This window comes from Hyla sarda, unplaced genomic scaffold (assembly GCF_029499605.1).
Source record: "Hyla sarda isolate aHylSar1 unplaced genomic scaffold, aHylSar1.hap1 scaffold_962, whole genome shotgun sequence".
NCBI classification, from domain to species: Eukaryota; Metazoa; Chordata; class Amphibia; order Anura; family Hylidae; genus Hyla; species Hyla sarda.
In genome coordinates, this window is record NW_026610992.1 from 65925 (window position 1) to 83861 (window position 17937).

Here is a 17937-nt window from a genome sequence, read left to right on the forward strand (position 1 = left end):
GACGCTCCAACAGGGGCCAGACACAAGCAGAAGCAGAAGCAGCAGAAGCAGCAGCAGCACCACCTTTTGTTTTTTGGCTGCAGCAGCAGCAAGGCCCACAGGGCTGGCTAGCTGGCTAGCCAGCAAGCAGGTAGCAATGAAAGTAGGAATCTTTCTTTTTAACCCTGTAAGGGGGTGGTGCACTGTACCCGAAGATACTGCCATATCGGGTCAATGCATAGGGCGACGGAAGCAAGCTTCGAAATCGGCCCCCGTTCTCAAAAATCCATTTAATATATGGTCCCCAGATAGGGGACGTATCAGATATTAAACTGATAAGAACAGATACTACACTTGATCTTAGCCAAAAGGCCGAGAAGCGATAACCGTGAAAGGGGCGGGCCCAACAAGGTCCCCTTCATGGGCACTATCACTGCTTGCTGTCAGGGAGGCTGCCAGACAATTTTCCATGCACACTCTGGGCTGGGGGGCAGTCAACCACCAGTACACACAGCAGAACCTAAACCCATACCATTATTGCTAAGCAGCAAGACAGGGGCCCATTGCACTCCCACGGGGCCTTTTTAAATGCAATCCATAACCCGGATTTGCCAGGAACCCTTCTTACTCCTCCTACTTGCATGTGACACTGGGCTTAGGATCTGCATAGGAAACACACACACAAGCACACACCTACCTTTGTTGCCTGCAGATGCCTCCTTGGCTGTCCCCAAACGGTATGAAACCAACACCCACGGGAAGCTGTAAGCATAGAGGACATGCCTGCACCCCATTGGACTTACCTGTGTGGGTTAAATCCGGGTTATTTGACAACCTATGGCGGTGATGGTTCTGCTCAGGCAGAGCAGTGCTGATGCTCCTCATAAAGCTGTCGCTGCTGTGAAGGTTCTAGGTGACATCACAAATCCCTATGGTTACATACACAACAAAGCTGGGTTGTTGTTGTTTACACTCTGCAAGGCCTGTGGAAGTGAGTGACATCATAGCACTGTAGTTCTGAGGGTTCAAGATGGATGCAACAATCTCCTGTTGCTTCTATGAAGGCCGTAATAGACGACATCACCAAACAGCTCCATAGTCACATACACAGCAAAGGAGAGATGTTGTTTACACCTAGTGATGTCAGTGGTATTGAGTGACATCACAGCACAGTGCTAAGGCTCCTGGGCCTGGACACAGCAGCGGCTGCAATATCTCAACGGAGAATACGTTTATATCTATGTGTGTGTGTGCGCATATATATATATATATATATATATATATATATATATATATATATTTCTCCGCCGAAATCACTTTTAAACCCATTTCCACCTTTTTTTCCCTTCTCTTCCTCTTACTTTTTTTTCACGTTTTTTTACGTTTTTCACCTTTTCGCCTCTTTTCTGGGCGTATTCTTCTTCTTTTTCTTCTTTTTTTTCGTCTAATGCATACCCCATCAGTGCAGCAATGCTTATTCAATACCGCCAGCAGATGGAGACACTGGGGGATAATTTTCTAAGGATTTATACTGATTTTTCCTGTCTGAATTTGTCGCACAGAAAGTTGCAGGCCAAATATGTGTGACATTTCTGCGACTTTAGCTTCTAGAGCATTTTTACAACATTATACATAGGTGCTGAATACATAAAAAGCGACTGTTCAGCGACAGACAAGTCGCATCGGCTGAAAGTAGGCCAGAATGTCAGTCCATGTTGGAGCAGGTTTAGATACAGTCTAAAGCATAGATCTCAAAGTCTGTGCACAGAATTTAGCAAGGGCCTCGCACCTTCTGATGCATCAGGTAGGTGCACAATAGCATAGCCTAACCCTCTGTACTTTGGTCTATATTGATGCGGGACATAGACAGCCAGCTGATGACCAATCCATTAGTGCAATGGATGGCTGGAAGCATTTGTCTTTGCCTTTGCAATACCACAGAAGCAATGCATGGTCAATGTACAGCAATGACACACCTGTGTGAACAGCCAGGAGACCCCCCCCCCCATGTTATGTTACATAGTTACATAGTTAGTACGGTCGAAAAAAGACATATGTCCATCAAGTTCAACCAGGGAATTAAGGGGTAGGGGTGTGGCGCGATATTGGGGAAGGGATGAGATTTTATATTTCTTCATAAGCATTAATCTTATTTTGTCAATTAGGAACATTCAGCACCCACCCGCTATCAAGGCAGCTGCCTATCATGTCATGCCCTACCTGCACAGGTGTGCTGGCTACTCAAATGATCCAATTAAGGAGGCCATTTAGTCAGCAGCAGCAGAAGTCCTGTGCCTGGACGCTCCAACAGGGGCCAGACACAAGCAGAAGCAGAAGCAGCAGAAGCAGCAGCAGCACCACCTTTTGTTTTTTGGCTGCAGCAGCAGCAAGGCCCACAGGGCTGGCTAGCTGGCTAGCCAGCAAGCAGGTAGCAATGAAAGTAGGAATCTTTCTTTTTAACCCTGTAAGGGGGTGGTGCACTGTACCCGAAGATACTGCCATATCGGGTCAATGCATAGGGCGACGGAAGCAAGCTTCGAAATCGGCCCCCGTTCTCAAAAATCCATTTAATATATGGTCCCCAGATAGGGGACGTATCAGATATTAAACTGATAAGAACAGATACTACACTTGATCTTAGCCAAAAGGCCGAGAAGCGATAACCGTGAAAGGGGCGGGCCCAACAAGGTCCCCTTCATGGGCACTATCACTGCTTGCTGTCAGGGAGGCTGCCAGACAATTTTCCATGCACACTCTGGGCTGGGGGGCAGTCAACCACCAGTACACACAGCAGAACCTAAACCCATACCATTATTGCTAAGCAGCAAGACAGGGGCCCATTGCACTCCCACGGGGCCTTTTTAAATGCAATCCATAACCCGGATTTGCCAGGAACCCTTCTTACTCCTCCTACTTGCATGTGACACTGGGCTTAGGATCTGCATAGGAAACACACACACAAGCACACACCTACCTTTGTTGCCTGCAGATGCCTCCTTGGCTGTCCCCAAACGGTATCAAACCAACACCCACGGGAAGCTGTAAGCATAGAGGACATGCCTGCACCCCATTGGACTTACCTGTGTGGGTTAAACCGGGTTATTTGACAACCTATGGCGGTGATGGTTCTGCTCAGGCAGAGCAGTGCTGATGCTCCTCATAAAGCTGTCGCTGCTGTGAAGGTTCTAGGTGACATCACAAATCCCTATGGTTACATACACAACAAAGCTGGGTTGTTGTTGTTTACACTCTGCAAGGCCTGTGGAAGTGAGTGACATCATAGCACTGTAGTTCTGAGGGTTCAAGATGGATGCAACAATCTCCTGTTGCTTCTATGAAGGCCGTAATAGACGACATCACCAAACAGCTCCATAGTCACATACACAGCAAAGGAGAGATGTTGTTTACACCTAGTGATGTCAGTGGTATTGAGTGACATCACAGCACAGTGCTAAGGCTCCTGGGCCTGGACACAGCAGCGGCTGCAATATCTCAACGGAGAATACGTTTATATCTATGTGTGTGTGTGCGCATATATATATATATATATATATATATATATATATATATATATATATATTTCTCCGCCGAAATCACTTTTAAACCCATTTCCACCTTTTTTTCCCTTCTCTTCCTCTTACTTTTTTTTCACGTTTTTTTACGTTTTTCTCCTTTTCGCCTCTTTTCTGGGCGTATTATTCTTCTTTTTCTTCTTTTTTTTCGTCTAATGCATACCCCATCAGTGCAGCAATGCTTATTCAATACCGCCAGCAGATGGAGACACTGGGGGATAATTTTCTAAGGATTTATACTGATTTTTCCTGTCTGAATTTGTCGCACAGAAAGTTGCAGGCCAAATATGTGTGACATTTCTGCGACTTTAGCTTCTAGAGCATTTTTACAACATTATACATAGGTGCTGAATACATAAAAAGCGACTGTTCAGCGACAGACAAGTCGCATCGGCTGAAAGTAGGCCAGAATGTCAGTCCATGTTGGAGCAGGTTTAGATACAGTCTAAAGCATAGATCTCAAAGTCTGTGCACAGAATTTAGCAAGGGCCTCGCACCTTCTGATGCATCAGGTAGGTGCACAATAGCATAGCCTAACCCTCTGTACTTTGGTCTATATTGATGCGGGACATAGACAGCCAGCTGATGACCAATCCATTAGTGCAATGGATGGCTGGAAGCATTTGTCTTTGCCTTTGCAATACCACAGAAGCAATGCATGGTCAATGTACAGCAATGACACACCTGTGTGAACAGCCAGGAGACCCCCCCCCCCATGTTATGTTACATAGTTACATAGTTAGTACGGTCGAAAAAAGACATATGTCCATCAAGTTCAACCAGGGAATTAAGGGGTAGGGGTGTGGCGCGATATTGGGGAAGGGATGAGATTTTATATTTCTTCATAAGCATTAATCTTATTTTGTCAATTAGGAACATTCATCACCCACCCGCTATCAAGGCAGCTGCCTATCATGTCATGCCCTACCTGCACAGGTGTGCTGGCTACTCAAATGATCCAATTAAGGAGGCCATTTAGTCAGCAGCAGCAGAAGTCCTGTGCCTGGACGCTCCAACAGGGGCCAGACACAAGCAGAAGCAGAAGCAGCAGAAGCAGCAGCAGCACCACCTTTTGTTTTTTGGCTGCAGCAGCAGCAAGGCCCACAGGGCTGGCTAGCTGGCTAGCCAGCAAGCAGGTAGCAATGAAAGTAGGAATCTTTCTTTTTAACCCTGTAAGGGGGTGGTGCACTGTACCCGAAGATACTGCCATATCGGGTCAATGCATAGGGCGACGGAAGCAAGCTTCGAAATCGGCCCCCGTTCTCAAAAATCCATTTAATATATGGTCCCCAGATAGGGGACGTATCAGATATTAAACTGATAAGAACAGATACTACACTTGATCTTAGCCAAAAGGCCGAGAAGCGATAACCGTGAAAGGGGCGGGCCCAACAAGGTCCCCTTCATGGGCACTATCACTGCTTGCTGTCAGGGAGGCTGCCAGACAATTTTCCATGCACACTCTGGGCTGGGGGGCAGTCAACCACCAGTACACACAGCAGAACCTAAACCCATACCATTATTGCTAAGCAGCAAGACAGGGGCCCATTGCACTCCCACGGGGCCTTTTTAAATGCAATCCATAACCCGGATTTGCCAGGAACCCTTCTTACTCCTCCTACTTGCATGTGACACTGGGCTTAGGATCTGCATAGGAAACACACACACAAGCACACACCTACCTTTGTTGCCTGCAGATGCCTCCTTGGCTGTCCCCAAACGGTATCAAACCAACACCCACGGGAAGCTGTAAGCATAGAGGACATGCCTGCACCCCATTGGACTTACCTGTGTGGGTTAAATCCGGGTTATTTGACAACCTATGGCGGTGATGGTTCTGCTCAGGCAGAGCAGTGCTGATGCTCCTCATAAAGCTGTCGCTGCTGTGAAGGTTCTAGGTGACATCACAAATCCCTATGGTTACATACACAACAAAGCTGGGTTGTTGTTGTTTACACTCTGCAAGGCCTGTGGAAGTGAGTGACATCATAGCACTGTAGTTCTGAGGGTTCAAGATGGATGCAACAATCTCCTGTTGCTTCTATGAAGGCCGTAATAGACGACATCACCAAACAGCTCCATAGTCACATACACAGCAAAGGAGAGATGTTGTTTACACCTAGTGATGTCAGTGGTATTGAGTGACATCACAGCACAGTGCTAAGGCTCCTGGGCCTGGACACAGCAGCGGCTGCAATATCTCAACGGAGAATACGTTTATATCTATGTGTGTGTGTGCGCATATATATATATATATATATATATATATATATATATATATATATATTTCTCCGCCGAAATCACTTTTAAACCCATTTCCACCTTTTTTTCCCTTCTCTTCCTCTTACTTTTTTTTCACGTTTTTTTACGTTTTTCTCCTTTTCGCCTCTTTTCTGGGCGTATTATTCTTCTTTTTCTTTTTTTTTTTCGTCTAATGCATACCCCATCAGTGCAGCAATGCTTATTCAATACCGCCAGCAGATGGAGACACTGGGGGATAATTTTCTAAGGATTTATACTGATTTTTCCTGTCTGAATTTGTCGCACAGAAAGTTGCAGGCCAAATATGTGTGACATTTCTGCGACTTTAGCTTCTAGAGCATTTTTACAACATTATACATAGGTGCTGAATACATAAAAAGCGACTGTTCAGCGACAGACAAGTCGCATCGGCTGAAAGTAGGCCAGAATGTCAGTCCATGTTGGAGCAGGTTTAGATACAGTCTAAAGCATAGATCTCAAAGTCTGTGCACAGAATTTAGCAAGGGCCTCGCACCTTCTGATGCATCAGGTAGGTGCACAATAGCATAGCCTAACCCTCTGTACTTTGGTCTATATTGATGCGGGACATAGACAGCCAGCTGATGACCAATCCATTAGTGCAATGGATGGCTGGAAGCATTTGTCTTTGCCTTTGCAATACCACAGAAGCAATGCATGGTCAATGTACAGCAATGACACACCTGTGTGAACAGCCAGGAGACCCCCCCCCCCCCATGTTATGTTACATAGTTACATAGTTAGTACGGTCGAAAAAAGACATATGTCCATCAAGTTCAACCAGGGAATTAAGGGGTAGGGGTGTGGCGCGATATTGGGGAAGGGATGAGATTTTATATTTCTTCATAAGCATTAATCTTATTTTGTCAATTAGGAACATTCAGCACCCACCCGCTATCAAGGCAGCTGCCTATCATGTCATGCCCTACCTGCACAGGTGTGCTGGCTACTCAAATGATCCAATTAAGGAGGCCATTTAGTCAGCAGCAGCAGAAGTCCTGTGCCTGGACGCTCCAACAGGGGCCAGACACAAGCAGAAGCAGAAGCAGCAGAAGCAGCAGCAGCACCACCTTTTGTTTTTTGGCTGCAGCAGCAGCAAGGCCCACAGGGCTGGCTAGCTGGCTAGCCAGCAAGCAGGTAGCAATGAAAGTAGGAATCTTTCTTTTTAACCCTGTAAGGGGGTGGTGCACTGTACCCGAAGATACTGCCATATCGGGTCAATGCATAGGGCGACGGAAGCAAGCTTCGAAATCGGCCCCCGTTCTCAAAAATCCATTTAATATATGGTCCCCAGATAGGGGACGTATCAGATATTAAACTGATAAGAACAGATACTACACTTGATCTTAGCCAAAAGGCCGAGAAGCGATAACCGTGAAAGGGGCGGGCCCAACAAGGTCCCCTTCATGGGCACTATCACTGCTTGCTGTCAGGGAGGCTGCCAGACAATTTTCCATGCACACTCTGGGCTGGGGGGCAGTCAACCACCAGTACACACAGCAGAACCTAAACCCATACCATTATTGCTAAGCAGCAAGACAGGGGCCCATTGCACTCCCACGGGGCCTTTTTAAATGCAATCCATAACCCGGATTTGCCAGGAACCCTTCTTACTCCTCCTACTTGCATGTGACACTGGGCTTAGGATCTGCATAGGAAACACACACACAAGCACACACCTACCTTTGTTGCCTGCAGATGCCTCCTTGGCTGTCCCCAAACGGTATCAAACCAACACCCACGGGAAGCTGTAAGCATAGAGGACATGCCTGCACCCCATTGGACTTACCTGTGTGGGTTAAACCGGGTTATTTGACAACCTATGGCGGTGATGGTTCTGCTCAGGCAGAGCAGTGCTGATGCTCCTCATAAAGCTGTCGCTGCTGTGAAGGTTCTAGGTGACATCACAAATCCCTATGGTTACATACACAACAAAGCTGGGTTGTTGTTGTTTACACTCTGCAAGGCCTGTGGAAGTGAGTGACATCATAGCACTGTAGTTCTGAGGGTTCAAGATGGATGCAACAATCTCCTGTTGCTTCTATGAAGGCCGTAATAGACGACATCACCAAACAGCTCCATAGTCACATACACAGCAAAGGAGAGATGTTGTTTACACCTAGTGATGTCAGTGGTATTGAGTGACATCACAGCACAGTGCTAAGGCTCCTGGGCCTGGACACAGCAGCGGCTGCAATATCTCAACGGAGAATACGTTTATATCTATGTGTGTGTGTGCGCATATATATATATATATATATATATATATATATATATATATATATATATTTCTCCGCCGAAATCACTTTTAAACCCATTTCCACCTTTTTTTCCCTTCTCTTCCTCTTACTTTTTTTTCACGTTTTTTTACGTTTTTCTCCTTTTCGCCTCTTTTCTGGGCGTATTATTCTTCTTTTTCTTCTTTTTTTTCGTCTAATGCATACCCCATCAGTGCAGCAATGCTTATTCAATACCGCCAGCAGATGGAGACACTGGGGGATAATTTTCTAAGGATTTATACTGATTTTTCCTGTCTGAATTTGTCGCACAGAAAGTTGCAGGCCAAATATGTGTGACATTTCTGCGACTTTAGCTTCTAGAGCATTTTTACAACATTATACATAGGTGCTGAATACATAAAAAGCGACTGTTCAGCGACAGACAAGTCGCATCGGCTGAAAGTAGGCCAGAATGTCAGTCCATGTTGGAGCAGGTTTAGATACAGTCTAAAGCATAGATCTCAAAGTCTGTGCACAGAATTTAGCAAGGGCCTCGCACCTTCTGATGCATCAGGTAGGTGCACAATAGCATAGCCTAACCCTCTGTACTTTGGTCTATATTGATGCGGGACATAGACAGCCAGCTGATGACCAATCCATTAGTGCAATGGATGGCTGGAAGCATTTGTCTTTGCCTTTGCAATACCACAGAAGCAATGCATGGTCAATGTACAGCAATGACACACCTGTGTGAACAGCCAGGAGACCCCCCCCCCCATGTTATGTTACATAGTTACATAGTTAGTACGGTCGAAAAAAGACATATGTCCATCAAGTTCAACCAGGGAATTAAGGGGTAGGGGTGTGGCGCGATATTGGGGAAGGGATGAGATTTTATATTTCTTCATAAGCATTAATCTTATTTTGTCAATTAGGAACATTCATCACCCACCCGCTATCAAGGCAGCTGCCTATCATGTCATGCCCTACCTGCACAGGTGTGCTGGCTACTCAAATGATCCAATTAAGGAGGCCATTTAGTCAGCAGCAGCAGAAGTCCTGTGCCTGGACGCTCCAACAGGGGCCAGACACAAGCAGAAGCAGAAGCAGCAGAAGCAGCAGCAGCACCACCTTTTGTTTTTTGGCTGCAGCAGCAGCAAGGCCCACAGGGCTGGCTAGCTGGCTAGCCAGCAAGCAGGTAGCAATGAAAGTAGGAATCTTTCTTTTTAACCCTGTAAGGGGGTGGTGCACTGTACCCGAAGATACTGCCATATCGGGTCAATGCATAGGGCGACGGAAGCAAGCTTCGAAATCGGCCCCCGTTCTCAAAAATCCATTTAATATATGGTCCCCAGATAGGGGACGTATCAGATATTAAACTGATAAGAACAGATACTACACTTGATCTTAGCCAAAAGGCCGAGAAGCGATAACCGTGAAAGGGGCGGGCCCAACAAGGTCCCCTTCATGGGCACTATCACTGCTTGCTGTCAGGGAGGCTGCCAGACAATTTTCCATGCACACTCTGGGCTGGGGGGCAGTCAACCACCAGTACACACAGCAGAACCTAAACCCATACCATTATTGCTAAGCAGCAAGACAGGGGCCCATTGCACTCCCACGGGGCCTTTTTAAATGCAATCCATAACCCGGATTTGCCAGGAACCCTTCTTACTCCTCCTACTTGCATGTGACACTGGGCTTAGGATCTGCATAGGAAACACACACACAAGCACACACCTACCTTTGTTGCCTGCAGATGCCTCCTTGGCTGTCCCCAAACGGTATCAAACCAACACCCACGGGAAGCTGTAAGCATAGAGGACATGCCTGCACCCCATTGGACTTACCTGTGTGGGTTAAATCCGGGTTATTTGACAACCTATGGCGGTGATGGTTCTGCTCAGGCAGAGCAGTGCTGATGCTCCTCATAAAGCTGTCGCTGCTGTGAAGGTTCTAGGTGACATCACAAATCCCTATGGTTACATACACAACAAAGCTGGGTTGTTGTTGTTTACACTCTGCAAGGCCTGTGGAAGTGAGTGACATCATAGCACTGTAGTTCTGAGGGTTCAAGATGGATGCAACAATCTCCTGTTGCTTCTATGAAGGCCGTAATAGACGACATCACCAAACAGCTCCATAGTCACATACACAGCAAAGGAGAGATGTTGTTTACACCTAGTGATGTCAGTGGTATTGAGTGACATCACAGCACAGTGCTAAGGCTCCTGGGCCTGGACACAGCAGCGGCTGCAATATCTCAACGGAGAATACGTTTATATCTATGTGTGTGTGTGCGCATATATATATATATATATATATATATATATATATATATATATATATATTTCTCCGCCGAAATCACTTTTAAACCCATTTCCACCTTTTTTTCCCTTCTCTTCCTCTTACTTTTTTTTCACGTTTTTTTACGTTTTTCTCCTTTTCGCCTCTTTTCTGGGCGTATTATTCTTCTTTTTCTTCTTTTTTTTCGTCTAATGCATACCCCATCAGTGCAGCAATGCTTATTCAATACCGCCAGCAGATGGAGACACTGGGGGATAATTTTCTAAGGATTTATACTGATTTTTCCTGTCTGAATTTGTCGCACAGAAAGTTGCAGGCCAAATATGTGTGACATTTCTGCGACTTTAGCTTCTAGAGCATTTTTACAACATTATACATAGGTGCTGAATACATAAAAAGCGACTGTTCAGCGACAGACAAGTCGCATCGGCTGAAAGTAGGCCAGAATGTCAGTCCATGTTGGAGCAGGTTTAGATACAGTCTAAAGCATAGATCTCAAAGTCTGTGCACAGAATTTAGCAAGGGCCTCGCACCTTCTGATGCATCAGGTAGGTGCACAATAGCATAGCCTAACCCTCTGTACTTTGGTCTATATTGATGCGGGACATAGACAGCCAGCTGATGACCAATCCATTAGTGCAATGGATGGCTGGAAGCATTTGTCTTTGCCTTTGCAATACCACAGAAGCAATGCATGGTCAATGTACAGCAATGACACACCTGTGTGAACAGCCAGGAGACCCCCCCCCCCCATGTTATGTTACATAGTTACATAGTTAGTACGGTCGAAAAAAGACATATGTCCATCAAGTTCAACCAGGGAATTAAGGGGTAGGGGTGTGGCGCGATATTGGGGAAGGGATGAGATTTTATATTTCTTCATAAGCATTAATCTTATTTTGTCAATTAGGAACATTCAGCACCCACCCGCTATCAAGGCAGCTGCCTATCATGTCATGCCCTACCTGCACAGGTGTGCTGGCTACTCAAATGATCCAATTAAGGAGGCCATTTAGTCAGCAGCAGCAGAAGTCCTGTGCCTGGACGCTCCAACAGGGGCCAGACACAAGCAGAAGCAGAAGCAGCAGAAGCAGCAGCAGCACCACCTTTTGTTTTTTGGCTGCAGCAGCAGCAAGGCCCACAGGGCTGGCTAGCTGGCTAGCCAGCAAGCAGGTAGCAATGAAAGTAGGAATCTTTCTTTTTAACCCTGTAAGGGGGTGGTGCACTGAACCCGAAGATACTGCCATATCGGGTCAATGCATAGGGCGACGGAAGCAAGCTTCGAAATCGGCCCCCGTTCTCAAAAATCCATTTAATATATGGTCCCCAGATAGGGGACGTATCAGATATTAAACTGATAAGAACAGATACTACACTTGATCTTAGCCAAAAGGCCGAGAAGCGATAACCGTGAAAGGGGCGGGCCCAACAAGGTCCCCTTCATGGGCACTATCACTGCTTGCTGTCAGGGAGGCTGCCAGACAATTTTCCATGCACACTCTGGGCTGGGGGGCAGTCAACCACCAGTACACACAGCAGAACCTAAACCCATACCATTATTGCTAAGCAGCAAGACAGGGGCCCATTGCACTCCCACGGGGCCTTTTTAAATGCAATCCATAACCCGGATTTGCCAGGAACCCTTCTTACTCCTCCTACTTGCATGTGACACTGGGCTTAGGATCTGCATAGGAAACACACACACAAGCACACACCTACCTTTGTTGCCTGCAGATGCCTCCTTGGCTGTCCCCAAACGGTATCAAACCAACACCCACGGGAAGCTGTAAGCATAGAGGACATGCCTGCACCCCATTGGACTTACCTGTGTGGGTTAAATCCGGGTTATTTGACAACCTATGGCGGTGATGGTTCTGCTCAGGCAGAGCAGTGCTGATGCTCCTCATAAAGCTGTCGCTGCTGTGAAGGTTCTAGGTGACATCACAAATCCCTATGGTTACATACACAACAAAGCTGGGTTGTTGTTGTTTACACTCTGCAAGGCCTGTGGAAGTGAGTGACATCATAGCACTGTAGTTCTGAGGGTTCAAGATGGATGCAACAATCTCCTGTTGCTTCTATGAAGGCCGTAATAGACGACATCACCAAACAGCTCCATAGTCACATACACAGCAAAGGAGAGATGTTGTTTACACCTAGTGATGTCAGTGGTATTGAGTGACATCACAGCACAGTGCTAAGGCTCCTGGGCCTGGACACAGCAGCGGCTGCAATATCTCAACGGAGAATACGTTTATATCTATGTGTGTGTGTGCGCATATATATATATATATATATATATATATATATATATATATTTCTCCGCCGAAATCACTTTTAAACCCATTTCCACCTTTTTTTCCCTTCTCTTCCTCTTACTTTTTTTTCACGTTTTTTTACGTTTTTCTCCTTTTCGCCTCTTTTCTGGGCGTATTATTCTTCTTTTTCTTCTTTTTTTTCGTCTAATGCATACCCCATCAGTGCAGCAATGCTTATTCAATACCGCCAGCAGATGGAGACACTGGGGGATAATTTTCTAAGGATTTATACTGATTTTTCCTGTCTGAATTTGTCGCACAGAAAGTTGCAGGCCAAATATGTGTGACATTTCTGCGACTTTAGCTTCTAGAGCATTTTTACAACATTATACATAGGTGCTGAATACATAAAAAGCGACTGTTCAGCGACAGACAAGTCGCATCGGCTGAAAGTAGGCCAGAATGTCAGTCCATGTTGGAGCAGGTTTAGATACAGTCTAAAGCATAGATCTCAAAGTCTGTGCACAGAATTTAGCAAGGGCCTCGCACCTTCTGATGCATCAGGTAGGTGCACAATAGCATAGCCTAACCCTCTGTACTTTGGTCTATATTGATGCGGGACATAGACAGCCAGCTGATGACCAATCCATTAGTGCAATGGATGGCTGGAAGCATTTGTCTTTGCCTTTGCAATACCACAGAAGCAATGCATGGTCAATGTACAGCAATGACACACCTGTGTGAACAGCCAGGAGACCCCCCCCCCATGTTATGTTACATAGTTACATAGTTAGTACGGTCGAAAAAAGACATATGTCCATCAAGTTCAACCAGGGAATTAAGGGGTAGGGGTGTGGCGCGATATTGGGGAAGGGATGAGATTTTATATTTCTTCATAAGCATTAATCTTATTTTGTCAATTAGGAACATTCAGCACCCACCCGCTATCAAGGCAGCTGCCTATCATGTCATGCCCTACCTGCACAGGTGTGCTGGCTACTCAAATGATCCAATTAAGGAGGCCATTTAGTCAGCAGCAGCAGAAGTCCTGTGCCTGGACGCTCCAACAGGGGCCAGACACAAGCAGAAGCAGAAGCAGCAGAAGCAGCAGCAGCACCACCTTTTGTTTTTTGGCTGCAGCAGCAGCAAGGCCCACAGGGCTGGCTAGCTGGCTAGCCAGCAAGCAGGTAGCAATGAAAGTAGGAATCTTTCTTTTTAACCCTGTAAGGGGGTGGTGCACTGTACCCGAAGATACTGCCATATCGGGTCAATGCATAGGGCGACGGAAGCAAGCTTCGAAATCGGCCCCCGTTCTCAAAAATCCATTTAATATATGGTCCCCAGATAGGGGACGTATCAGATATTAAACTGATAAGAACAGATACTACACTTGATCTTAGCCAAAAGGCCGAGAAGCGATAACCGTGAAAGGGGCGGGCCCAACAAGGTCCCCTTCATGGGCACTATCACTGCTTGCTGTCAGGGAGGCTGCCAGACAATTTTCCATGCACACTCTGGGCTGGGGGGCAGTCAACCACCAGTACACACAGCAGAACCTAAACCCATACCATTATTGCTAAGCAGCAAGACAGGGGCCCATTGCACTCCCACGGGGCCTTTTTAAATGCAATCCATAACCCGGATTTGCCAGGAACCCTTCTTACTCCTCCTACTTGCATGTGACACTGGGCTTAGGATCTGCATAGGAAACACACACACAAGCACACACCTACCTTTGTTGCCTGCAGATGCCTCCTTGGCTGTCCCCAAACGGTATCAAACCAACACCCACGGGAAGCTGTAAGCATAGAGGACATGCCTGCACCCCATTGGACTTACCTGTGTGGGTTAAATCCGGGTTATTTGACAACCTATGGCGGTGATGGTTCTGCTCAGGCAGAGCAGTGCTGATGCTCCTCATAAAGCTGTCGCTGCTGTGAAGGTTCTAGGTGACATCACAAATCCCTATGGTTACATACACAACAAAGCTGGGTTGTTGTTGTTTACACTCTGCAAGGCCTGTGGAAGTGAGTGACATCATAGCACTGTAGTTCTGAGGGTTCTAGATGGATGCAACAATCTCCTGTTGCTTCTATGAAGGCCGTAATAGACGACATCACCAAACAGCTCCATAGTCACATACACAGCAAAGGAGAGATGTTGTTTACACCTAGTGATGTCAGTGGTATTGAGTGACATCACAGCACAGTGCTAAGGCTCCTGGGCCTGGACACAGCAGCGGCTGCAATATCTCAACGGAGAATACGTTTATATCTATGTGTGTGTGTGCGCATATATATATATATATATATATATATATATATATATATATATTTCTCCGCCGAAATCACTTTTAAACCCATTTCCACCTTTTTTTCCCTTCTCTTCCTCTTACTTTTTTTTCACGTTTTTTTACGTTTTTCTCCTTTTCGCCTCTTTTCTGGGCGTATTATTCTTCTTTTTCTTCTTTTTTTTCGTCTAATGCATACCCCATCAGTGCAGCAATGCTTATTCAATACCGCCAGCAGATGGAGACACTGGGGGATAATTTTCTAAGGATTTATACTGATTTTTCCTGTCTGAATTTGTCGCACAGAAAGTTGCAGGCCAAATATGTGTGACATTTCTGCGACTTTAGCTTCTAGAGCATTTTTACAACATTATACATAGGTGCTGAATACATAAAAAGCGACTGTTCAGCGACAGACAAGTCGCATCGGCTGAAAGTAGGCCAGAATGTCAGTCCATGTTGGAGCAGGTTTAGATACAGTCTAAAGCATAGATCTCAAAGTCTGTGCACAGAATTTAGCAAGGGCCTCGCACCTTCTGATGCATCAGGTAGGTGCACAATAGCATAGCCTAACCCTCTGTACTTTGGTCTATATTGATGCGGGACATAGACAGCCAGCTGATGACCAATCCATTAGTGCAATGGATGGCTGGAAGCATTTGTCTTTGCCTTTGCAATACCACAGAAGCAATGCATGGTCAATGTACAGCAATGACACACCTGTGTGAACAGCCAGGAGACCCCCCCCCCCCATGTTATGTTACATAGTTACATAGTTAGTACGGTCGAAAAAAGACATATGTCCATCAAGTTCAACCAGGGAATTAAGGGGTAGGGGTGTGGCGCGATATTGGGGAAGGGATGAGATTTTATATTTCTTCATAAGCATTAATCTTATTTTGTCAATTAGGAACATTCAGCACCCACCCGCTATCAAGGCAGCTGCCTATCATGTCATGCCCTACCTGCACAGGTGTGCTGGCTACTCAAATGATCCAATTAAGGAGGCCATTTAGTCAGCAGCAGCAGAAGTCCTGTGCCTGGACGCTCCAACAGGGGCCAGACACAAGCAGAAGCAGAAGCAGCAGAAGCAGCAGCAGCACCACCTTTTGTTTTTTGGCTGCAGCAGCAGCAAGGCCCACAGGGCTGGCTAGCTGGCTAGCCAGCAAGCAGGTAGCAATGAAAGTAGGAATCTTTCTTTTTAACCCTGTAAGGGGGTGGTGCACTGTACCCGAAGATACTGCCATATCGGGTCAATGCATAGGGCGACGGAAGCAAGCTTCGAAATCGGCCCCCGTTCTCAAAAATCCATTTAATATATGGTCCCCAGATAGGGGACGTATCAGATATTAAACTGATAAGAACAGATACTACACTTGATCTTAGCCAAAAGGCCGAGAAGCGATAACCGTGAAAGGGGCGGGCCCAACAAGGTCCCCTTCATGGGCACTATCACTGCTTGCTGTCAGGGAGGCTGCCAGACAATTTTCCATGCACACTCTGGGCTGGGGGGCAGTCAACCACCAGTACACACAGCAGAACCTAAACCCATACCATTATTGCTAAGCAGCAAGACAGGGGCCCATTGCACTCCCACGGGGCCTTTTTAAATGCAATCCATAACCCGGATTTGCCAGGAACCCTTCTTACTCCTCCTACTTGCATGTGACACTGGGCTTAGGATCTGCATAGGAAACACACACACAAGCACACACCTACCTTTGTTGCCTGCAGATGCCTCCTTGGCTGTCCCCAAACGGTATCAAACCAACACCCACGGGAAGCTGTAAGCATAGAGGACATGCCTGCACCCCATTGGACTTACCTGTGTGGGTTAAATCCGGGTTATTTGACAACCTATGGCGGTGATGGTTCTGCTCAGGCAGAGCAGTGCTGATGCTCCTCATAAAGCTGTCGCTGCTGTGAAGGTTCTAGGTGACATCACAAATCCCTATGGTTACATACACAACAAAGCTGGGTTGTTGTTGTTTACACTCTGCAAGGCCTGTGGAAGTGAGTGACATCATAGCACTGTAGTTCTGAGGGTTCAAGATGGATGCAACAATCTCCTGTTGCTTCTATGAAGGCCGTAATAGACGACATCACCAAACAGCTCCATAGTCACATACACAGCAAAGGAGAGATGTTGTTTACACCTAGTGATGTCAGTGGTATTGAGTGACATCACAGCACAGTGCTAAGGCTCCTGGGCCTGGACACAGCAGCGGCTGCAATATCTCAACGGAGAATACGTTTATATCTATGTGTGTGTGTGCGCATATATATATATATATATATATATATATATATATATATATTTCTCCGCCGAAATCACTTTTAAACCCATTTCCACCTTTTTTTCCCTTCTCTTCCTCTTACTTTTTTTTCACGTTTTTTTACGTTTTTCTCCTTTTCGCCTCTTTTCTGGGCGTATTATTCTTCTTTTTCTTCTTTTTTTTCGTCTAATGCATACCCCATCAGTGCAGCAATGCTTATTCAATACCGCCAGCAGATGGAGACACTGGGGGATAATTTTCTAAGGATTTATACTGATTTTTCCTGTCTGAATTTGTCGCACAGAAAGTTGCAGGCCAAATATGTGTGACATTTCTGCGACTTTAGCTTCTAGAGCATTTTTACAACATTATACATAGGTGCTGAATACATAAAAAGCGACTGTTCAGCGACAGACAAGTCGCATCGGCTGAAAGTAGGCCAGAATGTCAGTCCATGTTGGAGCAGGTTTAGATACAGTCTAAAGCATAGATCTCAAAGTCTGTGCACAGAATTTAGCAAGGGCCTCGCACCTTCTGATGCATCAGGTAGGTGCACAATAGCATAGCCTAACCCTCTGTACTTTGGTCTATATTGATGCGGGACATAGACAGCCAGCTGATGACCAATCCATTAGTGCAATGGATGGCTGGAAGCATTTGTCTTTGCCTTTGCAATACCACAGAAGCAATGCATGGTCAATGTACAGCAATGACACACCTGTGTGAACAGCCAGGAGACCCCCCCCCCCCATGTTA

At 46.1% G+C, this 17937-nt stretch overlaps 8 non-coding genes across 8 annotated transcripts; all 8 read right to left on the bottom strand.

Moving 5' to 3' along the window:
- Positions 1–172: 172 nt before the first annotated feature.
- On the bottom strand, positions 173–363 carry LOC130351085 (U2 spliceosomal RNA). Its single transcript, XR_008887847.1, has one exon. It is a non-coding gene; the product is annotated as a U2 spliceosomal RNA (small nuclear RNA).
- A 2086-nt stretch (positions 364–2449) lies between these two features.
- Positions 2450–2640, bottom strand: LOC130351087 (U2 spliceosomal RNA). Its single transcript, XR_008887849.1, has one exon. It is a non-coding gene; the product is annotated as a U2 spliceosomal RNA (small nuclear RNA).
- A 2089-nt stretch (positions 2641–4729) lies between these two features.
- Positions 4730–4920, bottom strand: LOC130351088 (U2 spliceosomal RNA). Its single transcript, XR_008887850.1, has one exon. It is a non-coding gene; the product is annotated as a U2 spliceosomal RNA (small nuclear RNA).
- A 2090-nt stretch (positions 4921–7010) lies between these two features.
- Positions 7011–7201, bottom strand: LOC130351089 (U2 spliceosomal RNA). The gene has a single exon (XR_008887851.1). It is a non-coding gene; the product is annotated as a U2 spliceosomal RNA (small nuclear RNA).
- A 2089-nt stretch (positions 7202–9290) lies between these two features.
- Positions 9291–9481, bottom strand: LOC130351090 (U2 spliceosomal RNA). The gene has a single exon (XR_008887852.1). It is a non-coding gene; the product is annotated as a U2 spliceosomal RNA (small nuclear RNA).
- Positions 9482–11572: 2091 nt separating this feature from the next.
- LOC130351086 (U2 spliceosomal RNA) lies at positions 11573–11763 on the bottom strand. Its single transcript, XR_008887848.1, has one exon. It is a non-coding gene; the product is annotated as a U2 spliceosomal RNA (small nuclear RNA).
- A 2081-nt stretch (positions 11764–13844) lies between these two features.
- LOC130351091 (U2 spliceosomal RNA) lies at positions 13845–14035 on the bottom strand. Its single transcript, XR_008887853.1, has one exon. It is a non-coding gene; the product is annotated as a U2 spliceosomal RNA (small nuclear RNA).
- Positions 14036–16120: 2085 nt separating this feature from the next.
- On the bottom strand, positions 16121–16311 carry LOC130351092 (U2 spliceosomal RNA). The gene has a single exon (XR_008887854.1). It is a non-coding gene; the product is annotated as a U2 spliceosomal RNA (small nuclear RNA).
- Positions 16312–17937: the final 1626 nt, after the last annotated feature.